Source organism: Lissotriton helveticus, chromosome 7, assembly GCF_964261635.1.
Source record: "Lissotriton helveticus chromosome 7, aLisHel1.1, whole genome shotgun sequence".
In the NCBI taxonomy this organism is placed as follows: domain Eukaryota; kingdom Metazoa; phylum Chordata; class Amphibia; order Caudata; family Salamandridae; genus Lissotriton; species Lissotriton helveticus.
The window spans coordinates 883,697,568-883,713,652 of record NC_136068.1 but is presented as its reverse complement, the minus strand read 5'-3'; the positions used below and the strand labels follow the sequence as shown (position 1 = coordinate 883,713,652).

At 39.0% G+C, this 16,085-nt stretch overlaps 1 pseudogene; it reads left to right on the top strand.

Moving 5' to 3' along the window:
• LOC144769319 (sulfhydryl oxidase 2-like) overlaps nt 1-16,085 on the top strand; it is a 61,696-nt pseudogene that overhangs the window by 22,188 nt on the left and 23,423 nt on the right.

Below are 16,085 nucleotides of genomic sequence, written 5' to 3'. Positions count from 1 at the left end.
AAAAGAGATTATATTTGACCTTGTCCTTAAAAACAATAACAGAATATTATTTCTGCTATGGAATGGTCTCGACCGTTTATTCTGTAACTTAAGAGCCATTTCATGAATGTCATTACATGATTCGTTCAGTTAGCTTTGCCATCATCATACTTAATGTTTTGAATAACGTCTATTGCTTTTAGATGCGTACTGTACAAATGCTCATTGTTCGTGTGCAAACCCTTTCAAATGCATTTTGTGTATTTTGGGTGGGGTTGTAAACACATGCTTTAGATATGTTTTAGCACTTATAATTTAGTAATGTAAAACATAATAAAGTGGAGAGGGTGTTTCTTTATGAATTTAGGGCCCTAGCGTAATTTTCCCGATTCATGCCCATATATAGGTATAAATCACCCTATCCTTATATAGGCATAGAAATCATAACCATATTTAGACTTAGCCTATGCAGTCCAAATACGGCATGGCTACTTTCACTAGTTCCGAAAAATCCACAACGATTTCTTGGAAAAACCCACCTTCAGCAGTCAGGGACTCCCCCTTGCTTGAATATTGATTTATCCAAGAACTCATGGAGTTTTCACAGAACTGAGTCTTTGATGACGTTATTATGTCCCACCTTACGTCAAACTTGGCACCTTCAAGGTATAAATATACCCACATTTGCCCAAGCAAAGACACTGTGGTTTGGAGCAGTTTGACTATCTACTTGTCCGACTCCCTGCTACAGCAAGTGCCGAAGGAAGCCGACCCTCCAGCAGACCCACTGAGTGAGACGCTGTCTTTTCTCTTGCCGAGAAATCCAGCTCCAGTGTTTCCAACCTATCCTTGCGGGTTGTTGGGAAATCGAGTCCTGAGAGAGAGATACAAGATCTCCTTCATTCTAAACCAAGGTACGGAGCTGATTAGACCCTTAGAGAATTCTTGGATAGATTCTTGGCAAAAGAATACTGAAACTAAGCTACACCTCACTTACTTCTTCCCTTGTACTAGACCTAGGTTAGGTACACCGGGGTAGGCGTATTTTAGAAGCACCAGTTGAGTACTTTTAGTCTTTATTTATTAATGTATGTGTTCTATGTATTTTATGACTTAGAAACCATATCATGCGTTCACAGTATTATTTCATAATACTCTTCGTACTGTACGCATTGTACTTTGCAACCAGTATTACGATTTTAGCAGTTCATTTCCTCTGTATGAGAAAGAAGACTGTTCAAGAAATCCTTTTATTGAAAACGCCTGTCTCTCTATTTCTCTGCACCTCTGGTGAAATGAAGCATGCACGATTGACTGAGTGAATTAACTATCTATTGTTTCCGGGACTCTAGAGATACACTTCTTGTTCAAAGTTGTCATGTTTATGCGGTTATCAGAAACGAATCCCTTCTTGTGTATTCGAGAAAGTTTCTAGTGATCTCTGAGCTAGCTGGCACTCACAATTAAGTCTAGTATATTCGATAGAGGGGAAACATCACTTACAATGCAACTTTTACCACGCAGTGCCTTTACGACGCAACTTTTACAACGCAAACCATTACAACGCATTGCACTGGGGGGCGCTCTAGGATAGGGAATGTATGTAATATACTATCCAACACCTTCCCTACTATCCACGGGGACTGGAGTTGGAATAGTAAATTAAATAAATCACTCTCCAGCGCCTAAAAGCACTATGCGTTGTAATGGTATTCGTTGTAAATACCGCGTTGTAAAGGCATGCGATGTAAAAGTATGCGTTGTAACATCATACATCCTTGATAGAGACCTAGTAGACCTCAGTCCTACGTCAAATCTATAGGATATATTATTCCAATGCGCAGAGCCTATTGGGAATATAGGAACTACACTACACTGCTAGAAAAAATATGCTCATGGAGAAAACTGTTAGGCTATTCTTATCAGAGCATACTATGTGGAGGGCATGGGAATAATGCCAGAACCCTAGATTCAGGCAATAGGGTTTCAGCCACTTTCTTCTAGCAAGTTTATACAGTGGACAACTAAGCAATACATGCTCAATAGTTTCCACCTATCGAAACAGACGGTACAAAACCTTTGGCCCGGGCTCTCCTTATTTCAATTGCATGTACAGCTGTTCAATGCCAGGGTACCAAGGTAAAACTTAATGAACACCGTTCTATTTTTCAAATAGCGGATATGTTTTTTTTAAGTTCAAAATATTTTATTGTGAATTATTTCATAATAAACAAAAAGCGAGACATACAAAAAAAGGAATAATAATGTGAAACATTCTATTACAATACACAGAATACAATATTTGCTTAATCATTTCAACACATATAATGTTAAAGTAGTCATAGAAAAACTAAAAAGTTGAGGAGGGAGAGGGAAACATTAAATAGCAAATTAGAATTTCTATATAAATAGAGTTACTGAGCAATATCAATTAATTTAATAAAAGAATAGAAAATGGGGATCAAGGAATAAATACCCTATTCATTTGATAAATAAATATCAACAGGAGTCCAGAATGAGTGATAAGCAATAGAGTTATGACAAACCCCAGACATAGTTAACTGAGCACCTCTTCTTGTAAAAATAACCCATGACCACCAAGCATGAACTGATAACTTTGAAACATCTTTCCAACAAAATGTAATAGATTTTAATGCAGCTGAGATTAGGAAATTAAAAAGTTTACATTCAAGATCACTTAAATTCTGCGATAAAATAACAGCTTTGCATATTAACATTTTATATGAAATATCTTCCTGAATATTTAGAATCTTTTTAATAATATCCCACACTTCTGTCCAGAATTTGGAGATTAAAGGACAAGTAAAAAGCATATGTTGTAACGAGACAGAATGTAAATTACAATGCCAACAAGTATCAGAATGAAGACGTTTAGCCTAAAATAAACGTAATGGAGTCCATTAACAATTAAATATAATATAAGAATTAGTTTGGAAAATCGAAACAGGTAACCCTCAAGATATATTACTAAGCCAAATATTTTCCCATGTTTCATCAGGTAAGGAAAGCTATAGTTCATTATTCCAGAACGTAGCAATCATATTTATATTACTTCTTAGATTATTAGACAATTTCTTATATAGAATAGAGACATCATGACGATTCGTTTATATAGTTTGGATGTAACTGGATTAATCAGCTTGAGTATTAGATGGAATAGTTTGCTCAAAAAAATCTAACATTGAATTACTTAAATAGTCATATTTCATAAGTTCAGAATTAGCTAAACCAAACTTAATTTGCAAATTCTCAAATGGTATAAAAGTGTTGTTAGAATAAACATCTTTCAGATAAAAAATTCCAACCTTCATCCAAGAAAACCAAAAACTAATATTTCTATTTAATTTAATACCATTGCTATACCATAAAGATAGTTCATCAGTATTACACATGGGATATTGAAAAATTGAATCCAAATCATTGAAAATCATTTTAGTGGATTTGAGGATAATAGATTTATGAAAAAGTGAAGATTTGTTTGACATTGTTAATAGAGTGGGAAGTGGAAAGGGTTTCCCAATGGATCTTTCAATGTGGAACCAAGCAGGCGGATTAAATAAAAAGGATTAATTAAACCATATGGCACTTTGTTTTAAAATATACGCTTTATGATAAAGCAGAAAATCTGGGATACCAAATCCTGCATTACCTTTAGACATTTTTAATTTTTTATAGCTAACACGGTGTGCTTTGTTATTCCAGAGAAATTTTTAAAGAAGTTTATCAACATCTTTATAAAATTTGAATGGAAATTGAATGGGGATCATAGCAAGGGTGTAAAAGATTTTAGGAGAAATATTCATTTTAATAGATTCCATTCTACCCCACCAAGTCAGATGCAATGAAGACCATTTAGACATTTTGGGGCCGATGTAGGTAGGCAAATACCGGTCGGAAACAGCTGAAAATACCGATTTTCAGACGTTTCCGACTGGTATTTGTACATTGAGGTGTAGGGGCATGTCAAATTACAGAATCGGTAATTTTACCGATTCTGTAAAATACCGAATCGGTAAAATTACTGATTCTGTAATTTAACATGTAGGTAGCACTGTAATCAGTGCTACAAGGGTTTAAGAATTTGTTATTTACCACCAACTAGAAGTTGGTGATAAATAATGAAAACCCCTCAAAAAGCATTTTTTTTGCTTTAAAAATGTGCCATGTTGCAGACATACATGCCCTAAGGGCATGTATGTCAGCAACATGTGCACCCATGCACAATTGAGGGGTGCAACAGGGTGTCAAAGTGACACCCTGTCCCTCTTGCCCATAGGATTCAATTGCAATTACCGAATCGGTAAATACAGATTCGGTAATTACCGAATTTTACCGATTCGGTAATTTAAAAATAGAAATTACCTACATCCCATTTACCTACTCTTAAATACCGAATTGGTATGATTCGGTATTTAAGAGTAGGTAAATCGAGATTACCTACATCGGGCCCTTTATCTTTAACATAATCTAAAAAAAGTTACTGTTTAAAGTTAATGTTGATTTTATAGAAGAAGAGAAAAAAATACCCAGATATTTTAATTTATTCTTCTGCCAAATAATTTCATTCATGGAAATCGTATCAGGAGTACAGCAAACATTTAAAGGAAAAAATGCTGTTTTGTTAGTATTTAATATATATCCAGACACCATAGAATATTTTGTTATTCTATTAAGGAAGGAAATGAGGACATTGGATCACTGATAAATAAAAGAACATCATCAGCATATGCTAAAGTTTTAATAATAACCTCTTTAACATGGATTCCTTTAATAGTTTCACATTTTCTTATAGTTGCAAGCAAGGGTTCAATACTGATTAAAAACAATTGTGGGGAAAGGGGACACCCCTGACGAGTACCTCTTAAAAGGGAAAATTGATTAGAAATTTGGCCATTAATAAATAAATGTGCAGTAGGTGCAAAATATAAAGCTGAAACCATGTGGATAAAAGTGTCAACAAAATTAAAAAGATGATTAAACATGAAATAAAAATTGCCAATGAATTTTATCAAAGGCTTTTTCAGCATCCAAAGCCATGACTTCTGAAGGACTAGCCAACAAATGACCTTGTTCAATGACATGTAACAAAGTTCTTGTATTATTACCTGAATATCTATTTTTCATAAGCCCAGATTGATCTGAATGTATGATAGAATCTAATATAGGGGATAAAGGTGTGGCCAATATTTTAGCATATAAATTACAATCTTGATTAATTAAAGAAATTGGGCGGTAATTAGAAACAAGAGTGGGGTCTTTATCTGGTTTAGGAAGAACAATGTTAAAGCCTCAGTATAAGAAACAGATGTACTTCCTGATGAACCAAACGACGTGAAGAGTTGAAGTAATAAAGGTGAGAGTTGGGATTGAAATTCTTTATGAAATGCTGCAGGTATACCTTCAGGACCAGGATATTTATTGAGTTTGAGAGATTTTATAGCAGATAAAATGTCATCCTTAGTAATGGGTAATTCCAGTAGGAGTTTATCTGATTGTAAAATCTTAGGTAGATCACATGAGGAAAGGAAAGAATCAACCAAAGAATCATCATTCAAATCAGGTTTATTATATAAAAGTCCAAAAATTCATTAACAATATCTTCATGAGATAAAGCAATTTTACAATTAGGGCCATGAATAGAAGTAATTTGAGTTTTATCTTTTTTAATACAGAGATAGTTTGCTAAAAGTTTTCCCGAATTGTTTGCATTCAAACTAAATTTAGCTATGGCCTTAGAAATCTGAATACCAGCTATTTTGCTAAGAATTGTATTGAACTCATAGCGGAGCTTTTGAACTCATCCCTATATTGTGGATCATTAGACGTAATAAAGAGATGTTCATATTTTGCAATTTGTTTTTCTAAATATTTAATATTAACATTGAAGGTCCTTATTTCGTGAGCCATAATAGAAATAGTAGCTCCTCTAACATAAGTTTAAAAGCAATCCCATCCATTAACCATAGAAGTAGAACCTTCAGGATTCAATTGAAAATATTCATTAATGGCAGATAAAAGTTTTGGCTTATTACGGTCATTGAGAGTTTTGCGAGAATTCATTCTCCATCTAGATTGTTTGGTAAAGGATGGATTAAGATTTAAAATACAAGACATCATAGCATGATCAGAGACATCAATATTACCAATCTTAGGGGTTTTGATAGAAACAATAAGTTGTCTTGTGACTAAGATATAATCAATTCTAGAATGGGAATTGTGTGGATTTGAAAAGAAAGTAAAAAACAATTCTGTTGGAAAATGGAGACGCCAGATTTCAACCAATTTAGTAGTTTGAAGAAACGTTGTAAAAGCAAAATGAACCTTAGGGGGATGGAATCTCGTACGAGATAGTCTATCTAATAAAGGATCAGAACTAACATTAAAATCACCAGCAACAATTAATGGGGCGTTCCAAATTTTTAACACCTCCGTTGCAAGAGTATTCCAAAAACCAGGTTTATCCGCAGTGGGCCATAAACATTTAATAAAAATATAATAGAGTCGTGAACTTTAATAATTAAATGTCTCACATCTGTATCTGTAATGTTACTCAAAATTTGGCACTGAGATTTCTTTGAAAAAAGTATAGCTACACCATTTTTCTTGCCATTAGCAGGAGAAGAAACAATACGGTCAACCCATTTTCTATTCAGATAATCTAAGATTTTATCATCAACATGAGTTTCTTGCAAAAAACTAAAATCAGCTTTGGAACTGCCTAAACAATCTTACATTTTTGAACGCTTAACTGGATGGCGCAAACCTTTAACTTTTAAGGAAAATATTTTGATATCAGCCATAATGAAAAAAGAAGAAAAAAAAGGAAAGAAGAGGATAGTCAGAAAAAGTACATATAATAAGAAGTCAATAAGAGAAAATAGTAACTCCAGAATACGTAAAGGGACAGGAAAAGGTAAAACAAGGAAAGAACGATAAACAAAGTACACAAATATCAAGAAAGAAATGCACACACGCTTTACAAGCATGACCTGAACCTATGGAGCCCTATATAATAATAAACGGAGGGTGTGCTGGGCCCTGCTGTTCCGCTCCGCCCTGCTGCTCCCCGGGGCAGCCCTGGCCGACCAGCTCTACTCACCCTCTGACCCGCTCTGCCTGCTGGATGAAAGCAGCGTGCGCCACGCACTCTTCAACAGCTCAAGCGCTGGCTCATCGAGTTCTACTCCTCCTGGTGTGGCCACTGCATCAACTACGCCCACCTGGCGGGAGCTGGCTGCCGACGTCATAGGGTAGGATCCCGCCATTAAAATTGGGGTTGTGGATTGTGCCGAAGAAAGGAACTATGGAACGTGCAAAGATTATGGCATCAATTCCTATCCAAGCCTCAGGTTCTTCCAGGCATGTGCAAAAGAGTTTACAACAGGAGAACCCGCAAAGCTGGAACAGAGCAGGAAATAGCAGTTGTCCGACAGATAATGATTGACTTTCTTCAGAGTTCACCTTCACAGCACCAACCTCCAGCCTGGCCTTCTTTAGTACCAAACAGTTCCGAAGAGGTTCTGTCTCTCATTGACAAAAAGAGCTCCAGCTACATTGCCATTGTGTTTGAAAGCAAAGACTCTTATGTTGAACGAGAGGTGATATTAGACCTAATTCAATATGAAAGCATTCTGGTAAGGCGAGTGCTGAACTCCGATAAGGCATTGCTAGAGAAGCTTGGAATTACTGCGCCTCCTTCATGTTACCTGATCTATCCAAATGGATCCCACGGATTATTTAACATCGTGAACCCCCTCCGGACGGCATTTTCCTCCCATTTACAGTCCCTGCCAGGCCTTAAGAAGAAGCAGCCATCACACCCAGAGCTGCCAGTGAAGCAGAACATAGAAGAAAATAATGAAGTCCGAGGCTTGGTCCCGCATGATCCATTCAAGCTGTATATGGCTGACCTTGAGTCTGGATTGCATTATCTGCTTAGAGGGGAGCCGGCCACTCACAAGACCTTGGAAGGGGAGATGCTGAAGACATTCAAGGACTTCATTGCAGTCGTTTCCCAGCTTTATCCTGGTCATCAACCTGTGAAGAAGTTGTTGGAAACCCTGCATGAGTGGTTGGTGAACCTGCCCTTAGACAAAATCCCTTACAATGCCATCCTTGATCTGGTAAACAACAAGATGAGGAATGCCTGAATATATCTCCCTTGCAAAGTCAAGTGGGTTGGTTGTCAAGGAGGCAGACCAGAGCTGAGAGATTACACATGTTCTCTTTGGACGGTATTCCATAGCTTGGCTGTGCAAGCAGCTAACCGGTCAGAAGAATTCTCTAAAGAAGGCCAGAGCCACCTCTACGTGTTGATGTTCATGAGAAGGTACATCCAGCAGTTCTTCGGGTGCCGGGAGTGCTCTGAACACTTTGAAAGATGGTGAAGGAATCCATGGACTCTGTGAAAAGCTCGGACAGTGCCGTACTCCGGCTCTGGCAGAAACACAACGTGGTGAACAAAAGGATTGCAGGTGCCCCCAGCGAGGATCCCAAGTTTCCCAAAGTTCAGTGGCTATCCCACGATCTCTGTCCATTGTGCCGTGGAGAGGAGGAACCACACAGCTGGAATGAAGCAGAGGTGCTGGTCTTCCTGAAGCACTTCTACAGCAACGACAATGCGTCCGACCTGTTCACAGTGATGGAGACCGACGAGAAGTAGTCGGAAAACATGGTGGAGGATGAAAAAAAAGACAAAACCTTGAAAAAGCACAAAAGTGGGAAGGACAACAATGCAGTCCAGGTTTCCAAAGATGCTTCCCAACTGAAGCCTGAGATCCCAGATAAATTAGTAAAACATAACCATCTCAGCCCTAAAGACAACAGTAAATGGGGAATAGAAAAGCTGGCTGTGCAGGAAGAGGATAAAAAATCGATCTCCTTCTTGGGGATCGGCTTTTCGAACATTGACATGAGCCTGTGCGTGGTTCTGTATTTTGCCTCCTCTTTATTCCTGATGGTCATGTACTTTTTCTTTCAAATGAGATCCAGGAGATGGAAAGTTAGGTATAGCCGCCATATGTGTAGGACTTTTTTTTATCTTGACCAGTTTTTTTTTTTTATTTTCAAATGGAATTATCACCCTATCCAGAACATCTGTGCCAGATACCAGCTTTAATATTTGTGGATGCGTGTGTTTTATATCGTGTTCATTGCTCTCCTTCACTGGCCCTCATCCGAGGTTGCTGTTGCCTACTTCGACAATTACTGTAGAGTTCAACAGTTTGACTACACACTCAAGCACCTTTTTAAAAAAATATTTATGAAATACAAAAAAATACAAGAAAAAAACTCTATTGTGAAAAAAAACGAACTCTTTTTATGGATCAGTGGTCCGCATCAGTTTTTGGGCCATATTGTAAAAATAAAAAATAAATCCTGTTTGCAGAAGCCACAATGTGCTCAACATGTATGCAAACATTTTATAGCTGCAATTCTCTTTTTCCCTGCTTTTGTTTTATAAATGGTAATATCCTTTTTTTAATTTAAATGGCAATGTTTGTATTCATTGGTGGTTTTGCTTCTTTTTCCAAATATTTTGCTTCCTATGTCAATGTTCAGTTTTGGATTTTCTTGTGCGTCTCATGACCAAATTAACACAGTGGACAAATTCCCTTTTGGGTTTTACCCAATTTGACAGCAAAGCCATTGGAACAGATTGTTGGTCTGCTCCCTCTGCAACTTTTCACTGATCTATCCACTGAAGAGTTTTTAGAACTCCATCCCATGACATTCCTAGCGGAAAGCTTCCAAGGAATATTTTTAAATATACTCTACTTTTTGTTGTTTCTTTTGCTTCTAAGGTTTGCCCATACCCTCCCCCCTCTGCTCCAACCTCATAAGATATCTTATTTAAACTTCTCATTTGCAAGATTCTGATGGTGCTGCTGTTTCTTCTTCAGAACAGAAACAATCAATTATTTATTTTTGGTGGCTATTGCTTTTGCAGCTGTATTTTATTTTGCACAAAGTGACTTTGACTTCCGAGTGTTTCTTTCTTTGCCTATGATCACAGCAAAGGATGTGGCTTTGCAGGGAGCTTTGGATCTTTCTGAGGCCAAGATTGGGAGAGATTTTGCTGCTCTCTGTTATACTGATGGGAGGTTTGGGTTGGTAAGTAGGAATAGGGCTGGGAGAAGGGTCCTTGATATCTCTTTCAGGCTGTCATTGTCTTTGCAAGTTTATAAGCTGCCTTTGTAATTTTCAGGCATTGTATAAGTGCAGTTTTCATGAAGGAGTCTGTATATTTTCCCCATGGTGCAGAAATAAATGCTAATCCGGTTGAAGTTCTGAAGAGGGAGTACTCTCCTACTAATTCCGATATCTCTAGATTTTTGTAGCAAAATGCCAAAACTTCTTCTGGACCATGAGTTGCCACCCAAGAGAACTTCACAGTGATCTTCCACTTGAGAGATCGTTATTACATAGCACCACTGTGCATCCGTGTAGGAGCTTTTGAGAGGCACACACCTTTGTTCTCCATTACAATGTAATAATCAGGGAGCCGAAAAGGTTAGCTGGTAATACAAGAGCACCTTTTGCTAATTCACCTGCTAGATGAATGTGTGACTGTTATAAATGGAGACTACTGTGAAAGTGATTCAGGATTTCTGTTTTGGGGGTGTTCTCTGTATTCTTCATTAATATGTGACAAAATAAAAAGTATATTTGTCCTGAAAAAAAAAAAAAAAATTCAACGTTGAGTAGGTCAGAACAAATGCAGCCAGATGTATTCATGTATTAGAATCATAAATATCCATGGAATTCTGTGAATGACGATCCAAGAACTGTCGCAGATCATCCGGACAGTGAAAATATTTTGAAAGGTTGTCTTTCCAGATACCCATTGTTGATTGATCAAAAAGGCCATATTTGAATCCAAGACTGCGTAGTTGGGGACGAAGAGCAGTGAAATCTTTGCGAATTGCGACTGTCCCCTTAGCAAAATCCTGATGAATAAAGATTTTATTCCCATTGACCATCAAAGAAGGGATTTCTCGAACAGCTTTTATAATCAGAATTAGGTGATGATGTCGGAGAACTTTGAATATAATTTGTCGGGGTTTAGTATGCTGAGGATTGTGATGAGATGGAATCCTGTGTGCCTTATCAATCTCAAATTTTTCTGGAAATTTAATTTGCAGAAGGCCAGTGATAAGATTTTACAAATATAATCTGCAATTGCCACTCTCAACATCCTCCGGCAAATTAAAAATGCATAAATTGTATTGCCTGTTGCGATTTTCCATCTCTAAAAGCTGCGTAGACTTGGTGATATTTTTGCAACAAGCGGGGTAAAGGATTCAAGCTTTGTCTTACTATCCTGTATTTTAATGACATTATCAGAAATTTTCATTGATAAACTTGCCATTTCCTTTCGCACATTTTTAATCTAAGAGGCAATGGAATCAGTATTAAGACTTGAAGAGTGCTTGATTTTCTTCCAAAGTTAAGGCTAGGGAAGGTTCTGGTGATTCCACTGCTTTTGATTTAATAGGTGGAGGTGAAACTTGCTGCCTCCTTTTAGAGTGAAGAGTATTTTTACTATCCATTTTAATATATATGAGAGTCAATAAAATGTAAAAAATAGAAAAGGTGAGAAAAACTAGAGGTAGCAGTGAAAAATCCTTAGTAGAGCTGGTGCAGAAGCTAAAATGGGCAATGGGAGTGGCTAGGCCCAAGCCAGGCCCTTTCCTAAAGTATTGCTCCGCCCCCCTGACTAACACGGTTGGCTGTACCTGAAGGCAGAGCGGGAGCAGAGACTGCAAGGCTCAAAACGCTGTTTTCCTCGATGAAATTCACCCAGAAAGACACCAAACCACAGGTACAGGCTCAAGCAGTATAGCAACCTTATTTACGCCGCATTTGTGACCAAAAATTGGCATCTTGGTGGCAAAACAGGTGAGAAAAAGCCAGAGCTCACTCAGGAGCGCCCATCTTGTTTCGCGCGCTTGCGCAAATCGCGGATATGTTTTTTTTAAACAATAATCAGACAGCAAAGCTATTGCTATCCGAAACCCAATGATATTCAGCTTTGATATCCTCCCAGAGTAAGTTTCTTCAAAAGTGCTTTAGATGAAAAGCTGAAGTAAGAAGGGTTGGACCACATGGCTTCAAACACCAAAATATGAAGCCATTTGTTAACGTGCAACAACGACTGGGTAGTCAAATTACTACCCAACTGCACCAATTCTTGATTAAATAAATCAGGGGTCTCAGTGCTGCCAGATCACCAATCTGGTTTAAAGCCAGATTAAAGAATAGAGGGATGAGTGGGGTGGACAAGGGTAAAGCAAATAAAGAGCTTATAAAATGATTTTTCTTGACAATAAGAGAATCTAAAGGACCCATGCCCCAAACCTTTGCCCCATATATTGCAGCTGAATGAGCTAAGGCCCTATTTCTGTTCGGTAGCAGGGGAAACTGTTTTCTTGGAGGTGGCCTTGTACATCCGTCCAATAACAGCTATTCAATGGGCAATAGTCGCCTTGCTCTTCTCAATATGAGAGGCCACATTAGGGACTTACTAAGTCTAACTCCAAATTATTCATGATGTTTACTTCTTCAAGTAATGTACCCCAAAGTGACAAATTTTTATGGAATGATCTATGTGGTTGCAGGTCATGGATTTAGTTTTATGGGCGTCAATCTCAAGCCCCCTTATAATACGGAAATATTTAAATTTGTTTATTAGATTGTGGATTCTAATGGATTTACTTGAGATAAGCAGAGTATTGTCTGCAAACAGCAGCCTGGGGATAGAGACTCCGCCAAGTTTCGCGGCATCGTGGGTGCAATCATTTAGATGGTTAAATTAATAATTTATATATAAGTAAAAGCGTTCCACTCGGGAGATGCTTATCCTTTCAATTAATGCCACATCCTTGGCACACCATCGTTGGGCATAGTTATCTATGTGGAGCCTCACTAAAATCCCTACCTGGGTGAGAGGTGCTCCCATAGACCTAATACAGTCCCAGAGACAAGATCTAGAGACCAGATCAAAATCTTGACGATTTCTGGACTTAAAAGTGATGCTCTCCACATAGTTGTTGCCCGGAATATTCAGAAAAATTCAATTGTCTGATTTTGCTCCCTTGATGGAATTGCGAGAAACCTATTTAGCTCACCAGGCCCATGAATCGCATCAGGCATTGGGTTTCCTTCGGTATTACTGGCCTAACCATTGGTCAATTCTCTAGGACTGGTCATGTTTATAAGTAGACCTGGGAGAATACTGGCAAAGAAGATTAGGGAGCTGGCACTCAGGGATTTACCTTCTTGGTGACCATGAGCTGCATGGGACTCGATGGTCTCTTGAGTGCCACACTCTGACTGGTGCACTTGGCAGGACCAATGTTCAAAAGCTCATCTCTAATGCAAGTCTTCTCTGGAGCATGAACAGAACAGTTTGCTAGCTTTGCTCGTTCAGCCTCTTGGGCGGTGAGCGGTTGAAGGAATCCAGACAGACCTTCTTGGCCCCTTGATTCCTTTTTATAATTTTCTTTACCTTTGTCGATAACATTCTTTTCCTCATCTCCATTTACATCATTATTGGTGGGAATGCCTTTAGTTTGTAGCACCCTCGCTTTATAACGTAAGCCTCTGCCCAAGTTTGGATCAACCACATTGGTATTGAGGGCAGGTGCTGCTTACATACTGATTGTCTCGAAGAAGCTAGGTATAAGCTTAGAAGTAGCATTGGGCACTACTGAGGATTCAGCTATAGGCCTTGGGTCCACTGGTAGAGCCACTATGTTCCTCTGGGGATCCTTTTCCCTTGTGAGAGTTATGATTAACTTATTGCACAGTTTCTGGGAGTGTCTCTGTATCACCTGATTTTCTTTGCCCATCTACTCAAGATTGTCTTCAAGCCAATCAGTTTGAATGATGCAATCTCAACCTTGTCCACTTATTCAAGTATTTGTGTAGGGCTGGTCTATTGGTTCTTTATTGAGGTTCGTAGCACAATGACTTATAAGGGGTGATTAAGTATCAGCACACATGTCCAGGATAAAAAGGAGTAAGTTGTAGTGATGCCTATTCTTCCCATAGGCACTATGCATTGTACCTTTAAGTCAGTTTAGCTAGTCTTGTAAATTAATCTTTCAAACTAGCAACGTGAATAGTGGGGGGCTGTAGATCGATAAGGTTTTATGACATATGACACTCTCGGAGCAGTGAACAAGAGTGACCATCTATGGCCCCCATTCCTTCTGTCCACACTGGTTGCTTGTACAAAAACTGTCCTACATCAGTAAAGCTGTGGTGGGCAGAAGCTTCGAACATTTGCCTTCTCAATGGCCTTCCCCCAAATGAGTAGCCGAGGATCAGACTCCAGAGCTTGGTGAAAATCTCCCATCTTCAGCGTGACACTGCAGCAGCTGGAAGCAGACTCCACCTGCTTTTCTATCAGCCCATTCAGGCCCCAGCTGATATTTCCTGACACATGAAGGACATTCAGGAACACAAAGGGCTTTCATCCCCGTTTCACCCAAGGCTGTCACCGACCAGCACTGAAATGGCACAGCTAGTTACTTAAGCAGATGCAGTGGAGCCTACCAGCACTGACGATGATTGTTAGGGTGTGTGATTGGACTACGTAGCAGCACAGACATAGCTGGCAGCAAGGACCTAATCAATTTAGAGTGTCCAAATGTCCATGGCACAAACAAGAATAAGTTAACCCCTGAGGAGCAAGTGCAGGCCTGCATCCACTTTTAAGTGTATTTATCAAACAGCCAGTCCTTGTAAGAAAGACTTTAATGTGCGTGACATTTTGTGAAGTGTAAGGATGCAGAAAAATTCCTAAATTGGCGTTAGTCTAACCCCTGATGAGTGACGCTTGGCAGGACTTCTGATGAGCGGCGCCTTGCAGGACTGTCATTCTCCCACTCTATCACGCTGCTCTCTCACAGCCTCCTATGGCCCCCTCCTGCCTCCTCCTGTAGCCTCTATACCTGGGGTCATGAAGACCAGGGTGTGGTGGTCGTGGTCAGATACGCAGCAGTGGCTCTGATAACACAGGGCACAGATGTAAATTATTTCAGAATATGAAGCAGTGAGTGTGGAGATTGGAAAGTCTGCCTGCCCGCTTTCTCAGTTCACCGTGGCTCCTCGCTCATGCAACACGTCACATTTCCTGTACTTTCAATTGAACTCTGAAGGAAATACTAAATGCAAAGCCACATAAACACAGGCGGGCTTTACTGACGGGGGAAGAATAGGTAGAGAAATTGGCATATTTTCAAGATGAAGTATTGTTTACCGTGCAGGTTATAGCACAGCCGATGGCCCAGATTACACCATGTGAAGATAAATACTTTATGAAGTTGAAAAATAAACAAACAATAAAGGCATGTTGGCTTTTAAAAGATATGTGGTAAGATTGGCGATCTAATGGTGATTGCAAAAAATGGCAGCATTGGGTGCTAGCAGCAAAAATAGGTAAAGCAAACCAACCTCCAGATGACTGACCTTAATGCAGTTGCTGTGGCACTGAATCCTCAGTAATGTGACTGTCAACCTATTTTCAAAGAAGAGCCTTAAAAGTACCCACTCTATGGGACTTATTTACAAGCCCCTTGCACTGCCAGTACATCACTTTTCCCATATTAAAATGTTTGCACTGGCAGTGCAAGGGGCTTGTAAGTAAGTACTTATGGGCCAGATGTACAACCCACCAATTTGCGACTCGCAAATTACGTCGCATTTTTGACTCGCAAATTGGGATGTACAACAGTGTCTCAGACACAGCTTGTGATTCCTAATGGGGTCGCAAATTGCATGCCTCATTAATATTATTGAGGCAGGCGCAATTTGCGACCCCATTAAGTATGGCTACACTCACAGGGATGGTGGTCTCTGGGGTCAGCAGACCACCATGTCTGTGGGTGCTTTTAAATAAAGCAGTTATTTTTATGCAGCCCGTTTTCCTTAAAGGAAATGGGATGCTATTAAAAAAAAAGAAAAATTAAACTTTTCAGTTTCATTTGCCTGCCCTTAAAAAATATTTTTTGGCCCATTCACAAAGAGATGGGGGTCATCTGGGGACCCCTTTTTGTTTGCGAATGGTTTACCACCTA